At 52.2% G+C, this 13,578-nt stretch overlaps 1 long non-coding RNA gene across 1 annotated transcript; it reads left to right on the forward strand.

Annotated features, from left to right (window-relative positions):
- Window positions 1–447: 447 nt before the first annotated feature.
- Window positions 448–10,498, forward strand: LOC119961629. The gene is made up of 3 exons (XR_005459693.1): window positions 448–505; window positions 2,334–2,449; window positions 10,443–10,498. It is a non-coding gene; the product is annotated as an uncharacterized LOC119961629 (long non-coding RNA).
- Window positions 10,499–13,578: the final 3,080 nt, after the last annotated feature.

Consider the following 13,578-nt stretch of genomic DNA (forward strand, 5'->3'; position numbering starts at 1 on the left):
CTGGAGCACCCAGAGGGAAGCCATGCAGATACAGGGAGAGCGTGCCGACTCCACACAGACAGTGACCCAGCTGGGAATCGAACCTGGAGCTGTGAAGCCACTGTGCTACCGTGCTGACCCATATGCCTTAACTGTTCTCTTCACCTATCCTACCACCTTTAATGACTTCTGCACATATACACGTAGGTACCTCTGCTCCTGTACCCCACGATGTCACAGTGATTTCACGCGGGTTTGATTCCGATGAAACCGCCCGGCTGAGTCCAGCATCGGCACTGCGCATGCTCCACATCACCATGCCCGGGGAGTGATTGACGGCAACCCTGGACCAATAGAAAGAAACTGGCGGGACTGGAGGACCCAGCTACTCCTCCAGCCAATCAGAGTGAATCAGGGACGTGACTGAGCCCCAATCACCATCCTTTATTGGCGCATGCGCAGTGCCGATGATAGATCAGGATTTCGGCGGTCGGGTGGAAATTCTCAGCCGGTCAATTTCAGATCGGTGAGTCATAAGGGAGGGATGGAGCTGGTGGATGGGTCGGGAGGTTTCATAAACACTCCGTGTAGGCCCCAAATTCGGATTCCGAAGCTTGGATATGGGAGTTGAATTGGCGATCGCTGCTCGGGCTTTTCCCCGAGACAGGCCCGGGTGGCCAGGCGCATGCGGAGGGAGCGGGAGGCCCGACTTTGCGCCGCCTCCCATTCACTCTGATTGGCTGGAGGACCTTGTTCGGTCCTCCAGCTCCGCCCTTTCTATTGGTCCGAACCTGCCGTCAATCAGTCCCCGGGCATTGAGAGCTGGAGCAAACCCTTCACAATCATGTGGAGATGCCGGTGTTGGACTGGGGTGAGCTCAGTAAGAAGTCTGACACCAGGTTAATGTCCAATAGGTTTGTTTGAAATCATTAGCTTTTGGAGCACTGCTCCTTAGGTGAATGAAGAGGTATGTTCTAGAAATATATACATAGTCAAAGATGCCAGGCAATGCTTTGAATGCGAGCATTTGCAGGTAATTAAGTCTTGACAGATCCAGAGAGAGGTGGAATCCAGGTTAAAGAAGTGTGAATTGTTTCAAGCCTGGACAGTTGGTAGCATTTCGCAAGCCCAGGCCAGATGGGGGGGGGTGAATGTAATGTGACATGAATCCAAGGTCCCGGTTGAGGCCGTACTCATGTGTGCGGGACTTGGCTATAAGTCTGCTCGGCGATTCTGCGTTGTCGTGCATCCGAAAGGCTGCCTTAGAACGCTTACCCAGAGATCAGAGGCTGAATGCCCTTGACTGCTGAAGTGTTTCCCGACTGGAAGGGAACATTCCTGCCTGGGAAGGAAACCCTGGCAGGTGGGCGGGGAGAATTCACAAACCCCCAATAAGCTCCCGAAGCGTGATACATTGGTGAGACCTTACAGACGCTGTGACAGCGGATGAACAGGCGTCGCGTGACAATGAATTGGGTACATTCAATTTATTTTTAAAAAGTAAACTTTCAATGAATTCAAATTTTACCTTCTGCCTTGGTGAGATTCATATCTGGGAGGCAGGAAGACCATTGGGACAGTACAAAATATTTTTGTCACTCTGGAACATGAATTGGACAGTAAAGATATTAATTTTGGGTCATTAGGACAGTAAAAAATACTTTTGAGCATTTCTCCTCAGCGGATATAAAAATATTGAAAATGGGATAAAGGTTGTTTGGCTGACAGTCAATCTTTTTTACTTTTTAAAAATAAATTTAGAATTCCCAATTCAGTTTTTCAAATTAAAGGGCAATTTAGCGTAGCCAATCCACCTAACCTGCACATCTTTGGGTTGTGGGGGTGAAATGTGCACACTCCACATGGTCAGTGACCCGGAGCAAACCTGTGACCTCAGTGCCGTGAGACAGCAATGCTAACCACTGCACCACCGTGCTGCCCTAGTCAAACACTGTCCTGGTAGGTCAGGAGTCCTTTTGCTTCCCAATTGGCCGAGGAAGGCAGTGTGTCACAAGGATGGATGTGTTGACCGATTAATGGCTGGAGGAAATGAAATGAAAATGAAAATCGCTTATTGTCAAGAGTAGGCTTCAATGAAGTTACTGTGAAAAGCCCCTAGTCGCCACATTCCGGCGCCTGTTCGGGCAGGCTGGTATGGGAATTGAACCGTGCTGCTGGCCTGCCTTGGTCTGCTTTAAAAGCCAGCGATTTAGCCCAGTGTGCTAAACCACCATCCAGGATGGTGACAGGTCATGTGATCAAACCTCCAGGAATACATTTAATCAAAGTTGGCGAGGAGAGAATGTTGTGAATCTCTATCCTAAACTGACAGTGAGGTTTCTGTAAATTTACAGGACACTGGAAGAGGAGGTTTAACAGACGGGAAACTCAAACCAAACGTCACATCGCGATCTGACATAGTCACTCGATTCATAAGAACCAGAATATCAGAAGCATCTGGGTGTGGAAGGTAAAAGGTTTGTCTGTTCTGTCTGTGAGGGAAGATTTCAGGTCTCCGTGTGACTGGAAAAGCCCCGAGATTCACAAACCCTGGTTAGACCAAATCTGGAGAAATGTGTTCAGTTCTGGGCAACAAATCTGAGGAAGGATAGAATGGCCTCAGAGGGAGTGTGGCACAGATTTACCCGAGTGATATCTGAGCCCCCCCGGGGTTAAATTACAAGGCGAGATTAGACAAAAATGTCAGAGTCAGCTGGCAGCACGGTGGCGCAGTGAGTAACATTGCTGCCTCACGGTGCCGAGGTCGCAGGTTCGATCCCGGCTCTGGGTCACTGTCCATGTGCAGTTTGCACATCAGCGTGTGTTTCGCCCTCACAGCCCAAAGATGTGCAGAGTAGGTGGATTGGAAAAAATGAATTGGGTACTCTAAATTTATTTTAAAAATTTAGAAAAACAAAAAATGTTACTCATTATGAGCAGAGAAGGGCATTTGGTCCATTGAGTCCATGCGAGCTCTCTAATCGGCACAGTGGTTAGCACTGTTGCTTCACAGCACCAGGGACCCGGTTTCGATTCCCGGCTTGGGTCACTGTTTGTGCGGAGTCTGCACGTTCTCCCCGTGGCTGCGTGGGTTTCCTCTGAGTGCTCCGGTTTCCTCCCACAAGTGCCAAAAGACGTACTTGTTAGGTGAATTGGACATTCTGAATTCTCGCTGTGTACCTGAAAAGGTGCCGGAATGTGACGACTCGGGGGATTTTCACAGTAACTTCATTGCAGTGTTAATGTAAACCTACTTGTGGCACTAATAAAGATTATTATTATCTGGAGCAATCCAGTCAGAGTTATACTCCTGCTCTATCTCTGTATCCTCACAGGTTTATTTCTCTCGGGTTTCTATCCAATTTATTAAAAAAATAATTTATTGTGTCTATTTCCAAACACTGTTATAGGCAGCAAGTTTAAGGTCATTGCCACTGGCTGTGTAAAAATATTCTTCCTCATACCTCCTGGACCATTTACATGCATAGATACGGAGCAACATAGAAAATAGAAGCAGGAGGCCATTCGGCCCTTCGAGCCTGCTCCACCATTCATAACGATCAGAGCTGATTAGGCTCAATACCCTAATCCCGCTTTCCCCCCTATCCTTTCATTCCCCTTTATTCGAAGTGCTGGATCTAACTACTTCATGAAAGCATGCAATGTTTGGCTTTAATTAGTTCCTGTAGTGACAAATTCCACAGGCTCACCACTCTCTGGGTGAAGAAAGTTCTCCTCATCTCGGTCCTAAATGGTCTACCCCGTATCGTCAGTCTGTGACCCCTATTTCTGGACACACCACTATCGAGAACATCCTTCCCGAATCTACTCTGTCTCGCCCTGTTTTTTTTTAAACATACATTTAGAGTGCCCAATTCTTTTTTTTTGCAATTAAGGGGCAATGTTAGTGTGCCCAATCTACCTACCCTGCACATTTTTGGATTTGTGGGGTGAGACCCACGCAAACACAGGGAGAGGGTGCAAACTCCACACAGACAATGACTCGGGGCAGGGATCGAACCTGAGTCCTTGGCGACATGAGGCAGCAGTGCTAAGCACTGTGCCACCGTGCCACCCACTTTTTATAGGTTTCTATGAGATCCCCCCCTCATTCTTCTGAGTTCACATTCCAGCGAATACAGTCCTAACCGATTCAGCCTAACCTGCACATCTTTGAACTGTGGGTGGGAACCGGAGCACCCGGAGGAAACCCACACAGACATGGGGAGAAGATGCAAACTCCACACAGTCAGGGTGGGAATTGAACCTGGGTCCCTGGTGCTGTGAGGCAGCAGTGCTGAGCACGATGCCACCCCCTATCTTGCAACCCTCAAGAGAAAAAAAAATCCTCATCCCCACCTTAAATGGGTGACCCCTCACTTTGCAACAGTGACCCCCTTGTTCCAGATTCTCCCACAAGAGGAAACATCCTCTCCACATCCACCCTGTCAAGACCCCTCAGGATCTTATATTGTTCAATCCAAGTTTTACGCAAAACTTTAAATCTGTGTCCCGACTGCTTGTACGATTAGTGAATGGAAACAGAGTTTCTTTGTCCACCCGATGGAAATCTGGCATAATCTTGTGTCCCTGAATCAAATCTCCCCTCAACCTCCTTTGCTGGAACCATTCTGGTAAATCTTCTCTGCACCTTCTCCAAGAACCTTCACATTCTTCCTGATGAGTGGTGACCAGAGCTTTATAAAGATTTATTGAATTGAATTAGAACCATAGAATTCCTACAGTGCAGAAGGAGGCCATTCGGCCCATCGAGTCTGCACTGATTCTCTGAAAGGGCACCCTGCCTCGGCCCACACCCCCTACCCTGTCCCTGTAACCCCATAGCCCCACCTAACCTGCACATCCCTGGACATTAAGGGGCAATTTATCAAGGCCAATCCACCTAACTTTCCCTTCTTTAGACTGTGGGAGGAAACATGAGCACCGGGTGGAAACCCACGCAGACACGGAGAGAAAGTGCAAACTCCACACAGACAGTCACCAAGGCCAGAATTGAACCCGGGACCCTGGCGCCGTGAGGCAGCAGTGCTTGAATGAGGCTCAGCCTCGCACACGAGGAGGAAGAATTGACCTTCTCCAGTGCATCCGCCCACGTCCCGTCTTCTATCTGCTCTCCCAGCTCCCCTTCCCACTTGGCTTTCAGCTCCTCCCCTGATGCTTCTTCCGCCTCCTGCATTATCTTGTAGATGTCTGATATCTTCCCCCCTCCGACCCAGACCCCCGAGAGCACCCGATCACTCGCCCCCTTACTGGGGAGCAGGGGAAACCCCTCCACCTGCCGCCTAGCAAATGCCTTCACTTGTAAATATCTGAACATGTTTCCCGGGGGGAGCTCAAACTTCTCAGGCTCGCAAACCTCCCCTCTATAAACAGGTCCTTCAGCTGCCGTATGCCCACCCTGTACCAGCTCTGAAATCCCCCGTCGATGTTCCCCGGGATGAATCTATGGTTCCCTCTTATTGGCGCCGCCAACAGACCTCCCATTTCCCCCCTATGTCGCCTCCACTGCCCCCATATCTTGAGGGTGGCCGCCACCACCGGGCTCGTGGTGTACCTCGTGGGGGGGAGCGGCCATGGTGCCGTTACTAGGGCCCCCAGGCTTGTGTTGCCACAGGACGCCCTCTCCATTCGTTTCCAAGCTGCCCCCTCCCCTTCCATCATCCACTTGCGCACCATTGACACATTTGCCGCCCAGTAGTACCCCGAAAGATTGGGTAGTGCCAGCCCTCCACTGTCCCTACTCCGCTCCAAAAAGACCCTCCTCACCCTTGGGGTGCCATGCGCCCACACGTAGCTCATGATGCTACTCGTCACCTTTTTGAAGAAGGCCCTAGGGAGGAAGATGGGCAAGCACTGAAATAAAAACAAGAACCTTGGGAGGACCGTCATTTTGATTGACTGCACCCTCCCCGCCAGCGACAACGGTACCATGTCCCACCTCTTAAATTCCTCCTCCATCTGTTCCACCAGCCTGGAAAAGTTCAACTTGTGGAGGGTCCCCCAGTTCCTTGCCACCTGCACCCCTAAGTACCTAAAGCTCTTTCCTGCTCGCTTGAAGGGGAGTCTCCCAATACCCTCTCCCTGGTCCCCCGGGTGTATCACAAAAACCTCGCTTTTGCCCAAATTTAGTTTGTACCCCGAGAAGTCCCCAAACTCTGCTAATAGTTCCATTATCTCCGGCATTCCCCCTTCTGGGTCTGCCACGTACAGCAGTAGATCATCCGCATACAGCGATACTCGATGTTCCTCCCCTCCCCTAGTCAGTCCTCTCCACCCCCCTGAACCCCTCAGTGCCATCGCCAACGGTTCAATCGCCAGTGCGAAAAGTAGGGGGGATAGGGGACATCCCTGCCTGGTCCCTCGGTGGAGCCCGAAATACTCCGACCTCCTCCCGTTTGTCACTACACTCGCCGTCGGGGCCGAGTAGAGCAACTTCACCCACTTAATAAACCCTTCCCCAAACCCAAACCGTTCCAACGTCTCCCACAGGTACTCCCACTCCACCCTATCGAATGCCTTCTCCGCGTCCAGCGCTACCACTATCTCAGCCTCCCCCTCCACTGCCGGCATCATAATTACATTCAGCAATCTCCGCACGTTCGTGTTGAGCTGCCGCCCCTTCACGAACCCCGTCTGGTCCTCATGGATTACCCCTGGCACACAATCCTCTATTCTAGCTGCCAGGATCTTTGCCAGCAACTTGGCATCCACGTTCAGAAGCGAGATAGGCCTGTAGGACCCGCACTGCACGGGGTCTTTATCCCGCTTCAATATCAGGGAGATCAGAGCCTGCGACATTGTCGGGGGCAGAACCCCCCCCTCTCGCGCCTCATTAAAGGCTCGTACCAGTACCGGTCCCACCAAGTCCACATTTTTCTTATAGAATTCCACCGGGAACCCATCTGGCCCCGGCGCCTTCCCCGCTTGCATCTGACCTATTCCCTTGACTAGCTCCTCTAGCCCTATTGGCGCCCCCAGCCCTTCTACCAGCCCCTCCTGGACCCTTGGGAACCTCAATTTGTTTAGGAAGTCCTCCATTCCCCCTCTCCTCGTCGGCGGCTCGGACCGATACAACTCCTTGTAAAAATCCCTGAAGACCCCGTTCACTTCTTGCCCCTTCTGCACTACCTTCCCGCCCCTCTCCTTCACTCCCCCAATCTCCCTAGCCGCATCTCGTTTGCGAAGCTGGTGTGCCAGCATCCTGCTCGCCTTTTCCCCATACTCATAGACCGCGCCCTGTGCCCTTCTCCACTGCGTCTCTGCCTTCCTGGTGGTCAGCAGGTCGAACTTGACCTGCAGGCTGCGCCGTTCTCCCAGCAGCCCCTCCTCTGGTGCCTCCGCATATCTCCTATCCACTTCCAATAGCTCCCCCACCAGCCTCTCCCTCTCCTGCCTCTCCTTTCTTTCTCTGTGCGCCCTTATGGAGATCAGCTCTCCCCTGATCACTGCCTTCAGGGCCTCCCAGACCATCCCCACCTGCACCTCACCCGTGTCATTCAAGTCCAGATAGCTTTCAATGCTCTTCCGGACCCTTTTACACACCTCGTCGTCCGCTAACAGCCCCACATCCAGCCGCCACAGCAGGCGCTGGTCCCGCGCCTCCCCCATTTCCACATCCACCCAATGCGGTGCATGATCAGAGATCGCAATGGCCGAGTACTCAGCTTCCCGTACCCTCGGGATCAGCCCCCTGCTCAACACGAAGAAATCGATTCTGGAGTACACTCTATGGACGTGGGAGAAAAAGGAATACCCCCTCGCCCTCGGCCTACCAAACCTCCATGGGTCTACTCCTCCCATCTGCTCCATGTACCCCCTCAGCACTTCTGCCGCTGCCGGCCTCCTATTGGTCCTTGAGCTCGATCTGTCTAGCCCGGGGTCCAGCACTGTGTTAAAGTCCCCCCCCATGATCAAGCCCCCTGCCTCCAGTCCCGGAATGAGGCCCAATAGGCGCCTCATAAAACCCGCGTCATCCCAGTTCGGGGCATATACGTTGACCATCACCACTTTCTCCCCCTGCAGCTTACCCTTCACCATCACATACCTACCCTCCTTATCCGCCACCACCTCCTCCGCCACGAACGACACCCTCTTTCCCACCAGAATCGCCACCCCCCGGTTCTTTGCGTCCAATCCAGAGTGGAACACCTGTCCCACCCACCCCCTTCTCAGGCGAACCTGGTCCACTACCTTCAAATGGGTCTCCTGTAACATTGCTACATCAGCCTTCAGTCCCTTCAGGTGTGAGAATACCCTTGATCTCTTGACCGGCCCATTCAACCCCCTCACGTTCCAAGTGATCAGCCGGGTCGCGGGACGACCCGCCCCCTTCCCCTGCCGATTAGCCATGTCCTGTTCCCTGCTCGCCCCGGGTCGACCCTTCCCTTCTGACCCGCTCCCCATGGCGATGTCCCCCTCCCCCCACCTCTCCAGCCCTCCACTTCCCGTTTCTGGTCTTTTCAGCAGCAACCCGGTATCCCTCCCTAACCCCCCTCCCCCCCCACCCCCAGGCTAGGACCCCTCCTAGCCGCGATGTACCCTCCATCGTACTCCCGTAAGTCAGCTGGTTCACGCTGACCCGGCTGCTCCTGCCACACTCCGACTCCCCCCGGCTCGGGGGGGGGGCCTCCCCCCCCTTGCCACTCCTCCCTGGCCCCGCTCCAGCGCGGGAAAGGTCGCCATTGCTAGCCACGCCCCGCACTCCTCCCCTCCCCCCTCCTCTGCCCCGCGCGCGGGAAAACAGAGGAAAGCCCGCGCTTTCGCCCTGCCACACCCCACCCCGCCATCTTCAGTTCCACCCCCGTCCCCGTCCATGCCTGTAAAAGAACCCCCCCTCGGGACCCATATCCCCGATCTGCTCTCCCCCCCGTCCCACCTCCCCAACTTAACATTATAAATAACAGATAAATAACAAATAACAATGTACTTAACAGTCGCCCTCTACCAAACAGCATAAATAACCATAAATAACCATGAATAACCACAATAACAATAACTAAGGGAAGTTGGCGAAGGGGGAAAAAAAAAACATCAGAAGAAAAACCACAGCAAGAGTTCAAAATCCAAACAAAGAATTCAGCAGAAAGTACCCGAGCGGCTACGGCCGCCAAGTATCCCCTGGGTCTAATTCGAGTCCAGTTTCTCTTCCTGTACAAAGGCCCACGCCTCCTCTGGGGACTCAAAATAGTGGTGTTGGTTCCTGTAGGTGACCCACAAGCGCGCTGGCTGCAGCATTCCGAACCTGATCCGTTTTGCATGTAGCACCGCCTTCGTCCGGTTGTACCGGGCCCGCCGCTTTGCCACCTCCGCACTCCAGTCCTGGTAGACCCTCACCGTCGAATTCTCCCACTTGCTGCTCCTTTCCCTCTTGGCCCACTCCAGCACTCTCTCACGGTCGCTGAGTCGCTGGAACCGCACCAGCACCGCCCTCGGGGGCTCATTTGCTCTTGGCCTCCTAGCCATGACCCTGTAGGCCTCTTCCAGCTCCAGGGGCGAAGGGACGGCCCCTGCCCCCATCAGGGAGCTCAGCATTTCTGCTACATATCCCGGGAGGTCTGACCCCTCCAGGCCTTCTGCCAGGCCCAAGATCCTCAGGTTCTTCCGCCTCATTCGGGTATCCAGCTCCTCAAAACGGCTCTGCCATTTCAGGTGGAGTGCCTCGTGCACCTCTACCTTTCCCACGAGGACCGTGGCCTCCTCCTCCCTCACAGTCATCTCCTGTTGCAGCTCCCGAATCGACGCCTCTTGGGTCGCCTGGGCTCCCATCAGCCTGGTGGTCGTCGCATTCATTGACTCCAAGAGCTCCATTTTCAGCTCCGTAAAGAAGCGCAGGAGAGCGGCCTGCTGCTCCTCCGCCCATTTCCTCCATTCCTCGGGTGCGCCACCGGCCGCCATTTTGGTCTTCTTCCCCCGCTTTTTTTTGGGAGCTGCTGTTGCTTTCTTTACCACCCCACTCCGGGTACCGACCATAAAGTTGGTCTGGTTCTCTTCAGGGAGCCTTCCCCCACCGGGATTTGTCCTTACAGCGCCGTTGGGGCCCTCCAATCGGCCCGAAAACACCTTTGTAGCAGGAGCAGCCAAACGTGCGACTTAGCTGGTCATAGCCGCAACCGGAAGTCGGCAGCAGTGCTAATCATTGTGCCACCAGAAGCCTAGCTATCCTGTTTCGGTATCAATATTTCTAATTATGAAGCTCAAGATCGAATTTGACTTGCTAATTACTCTCTTAAATATGTCTTGTAGATATACAAAATCCCTCTTCACCTCTTTCTCTCTCCTCCCAAAGAGGCCAGTTGGGTTTTTATAACAATCCAGCCGTTGTCATGGTCACTTTTTCCCAGAGCCGGCCCGACAAATGGCCAGATTCATTCAGCTCAATTTCACAACCTGCCTTTGTGTTTTTGTGGGTTCTCTCTCACTCCCTATTTTCTGTTTTAAATCAGTTTCACAGGGTGTTCGAAGAGGAGGATTCAAAGTCCGGAAACTCAAACCAAGCATCACATCAGGATCTGACAGAGTCCTCAATTTATCATATCCTGAATATCAGCGGATTTTGGTCATGGAAGGAAAAAGCATCGTTCGCAGTGGGGAGAAACCGTACACGTGTTGTGTGTGTGGACGAGGATTCAGTCGATCATCGGGCCTCAAAAGCCACAAATGCAGTCACACTGAGGAGAGACCGTGGAAATGTGCGGATTGTGGGAAAGGATTCACTGCCCCATCCAGGCTGGAAATTCATCGGCGCAGTCACACTGGGGAGAGACCATTCACCTGCCTCAAGTGTGGGAAGGGATTCACTCAGTTATCCGAATTGCACAAACACCAGCGAATTCACACTGGGGTGAGACCATTCACCTGCTCCAAGTGTGGGAAAGGATTCACTCAGCCATCCGCCCTGCGCAAACACCAGCAAATTCACGTTGGTGAGAGACCATTCACCTGCTCCAAGTGTGGGAAAAGATTCACTCAGTCATCCGCCCTGCAGAAGCACCAGCGAGTTCACACTGATGATAGACCTTTTCAATGTCCAGATTGCGGGAAGTGCTACAGATGTTCTGCGGAACTGCTGATCCATCAACGTGTTCACACTGATGAGAAACCATTCCGGTGCTCTCACTGTGGGACTGGGTTCAGACGATCTTTTGACCTCACTGTACATCAGCGAATTCACACTGCGGAGAGGCCGTTCATCTGCTCCCAATGTGGGAAGGGATTCACTCAGTCATCCAACCTGCTGTCACACCAGCTAATTCACACTGGGAAGAGGCCATTCACCTGCTCTCAGTGTGGGAAGGGATTCACTCAGTCATCCACCCTGCGGAACCACCAGCGAATTCACACTGGGGAGAGGCCATTCACCTGCTCTCAGTGTGGGAAGGGATTCACTCAGTCATCGGCCCTGCGCAAACACCAGCGAATTCACATTGGGGGGAGGCCATTCACCTGTTCTTGGTGTCGGATGGGATTCCCTCAGTCATCTGACCTGGAGAAGCACCAGCGAATTCACACTGGGGGGAGGCCATTCACCTGCTCCAAGTGTGGGAAGGGACTCACTCGGTCACCCGACCTGGAGAAACACCAGCAAGTTCACAATGGGGAGAGACCGTTCACCTGCTCCTGGTGTGAGAAGGGATTCACTCAGTCATCAGCCCTGCGGAGACACCAGAGAATTCACACTGGGAAGAGGCCATTCACCTGCTCCTGGTGTGGGAAGGGATTCATTGATTCATCCGACCTGCAGAGGCACCAGCCAGTTCACACTGGAGAGAGGCCATTCACCTGCTCCAAGTGTGGGACGGGATTCACTCACTTATCCACCCTGCAGAGGCACCGGCGAGTTCACACTGGGGAGAGTGACCGTTCACCTGCTCCAAATGTGAGAAGGGATTTACCGCTTCATCCCACCTCCTGACACACCAACGACGCCACAGAGCAGTTACCTTAACGGCGTTCAAAAAGCATCTTGACAAACACATGGATAAGATGGATATAGTGGGATATGGCACAAGGGTTTTGGCCAAGGTAGCTATCATGACCGGTACAAGCTTGGAGGGCCGAACGGCCTGTTCCTGTGCTGTATTGTTCTTTGATCGCTGTGCAGTGTTTGATTTTTGCTGTTCTTCACATTCAGGACTGAACCATGTTCATTTGGGTCTCTTTCTGCTGATAACAAACTCCAGCCCATTTACAGGGGCTAATATTCTGGCTAAAAGTCAAATACATCAGATTTGTGTGAAATACGCAGTGTGTTGAAACTTTTTAATATCTCTGACACAAGTTAGTTCCTTTTTGAAGTACTCTCGCTCTCCCCTGTCTCTTCCATCCTCACCTCCAACAAGAAGTGTGAGGAGCTTGTGGAGCTTCTTTGTGACTGAGATTGAGTCAATCCGATCAGCTGCCTCTGCTGCTTCCCTCTCTTCCACAAGCCCACCGGACCAAACTGTCTCTAAATTTCATCCTTTCCCGAGCCCTGAACCCACATCTTTCTCTAGTTTCTCTCCCATCGTTCCCTCTCATAGCCCATCTTGTCCATGAAATCCAGCTCCTGCTTCATTGACCATATTCCCACTGAGCTACTGATCAGCCAACTACTGAGTCCACGGATATTGTCAACATTTCTCTCTTCAAGTATCCTTCAAATCTGCCATCATCACCTCCTCCTCCATAAAACAAACCCTTGACCCTGCCAACCTTATAAATTACTGCCCCATCTTCAACCTCCCTCTCCTCTCCAAAACATTTTGCCACCTCCCAAATCCTTGCCCATCTTTCCCAAAACTCCCATGTTTGAGTCCCTTCAATCAGGTCTCTGCCCTGTCACAGTGAAATACAAGAAACAAACAGAATCTCACCCGGAGAGAAAGACAGACAATCTGGGAGCTTGGATCCAACATTGATATGTTCATAAGATCAGAATACAAGGGTAGCAGCACAGTCATTATCGAGAGACAACAATACCTGCTGGCGACAGACAGACAACTAAACAGCATGAATCACACCAAGCTCCCTAGACCCATATACCCGAGACAGGAAGGAGAATTGGAGTCAGATTGGAAGAACTCAGACTCCAGACACATTAACCAAAAACAGATGGAATATCTGAAGGAACAACAGGTAGAACCAAGGAAGTTCTACCTAAAATACACAAACACATAATCTTTATTATTGTCATAAGTAGGCTTACATTAATACTGCAATGAAGTAACAGTGAAAATCCCCTAGTTGCCACATTCGGGCGGCTGTTTGGGGACATAGAGGGAGAATTCAGAATGTCCAATTCACCTAATAAGTATGTCTTTCGGGACTTGTGGGAGGAAACCGGAGCACCCAGAGGAATCCCACGCAGGCATGGGGAGAACGTGCAGACTCCACACAGACAGTGATACAAGTGGGAATTCAACTCTGAACCCTGGTGCTGTGAATCAATTGTGCTACCCCCAGGGAAATCCCACCAGTCACATCCATCGGTTCAGGCAGAAGGTGGCCATTCGGCCCATTGAGCCTGCACCGGCCATCGGAAATGGCACCCTACTTCAGCCCATGCCTCCACCCACCTAACCTTTGTTTGGACACTAAGGG

Source organism: Scyliorhinus canicula, unplaced genomic scaffold (assembly GCF_902713615.1).
Source record: "Scyliorhinus canicula unplaced genomic scaffold, sScyCan1.1, whole genome shotgun sequence".
Lineage (NCBI taxonomy): Eukaryota > Metazoa > Chordata > Chondrichthyes > Carcharhiniformes > Scyliorhinidae > Scyliorhinus > Scyliorhinus canicula.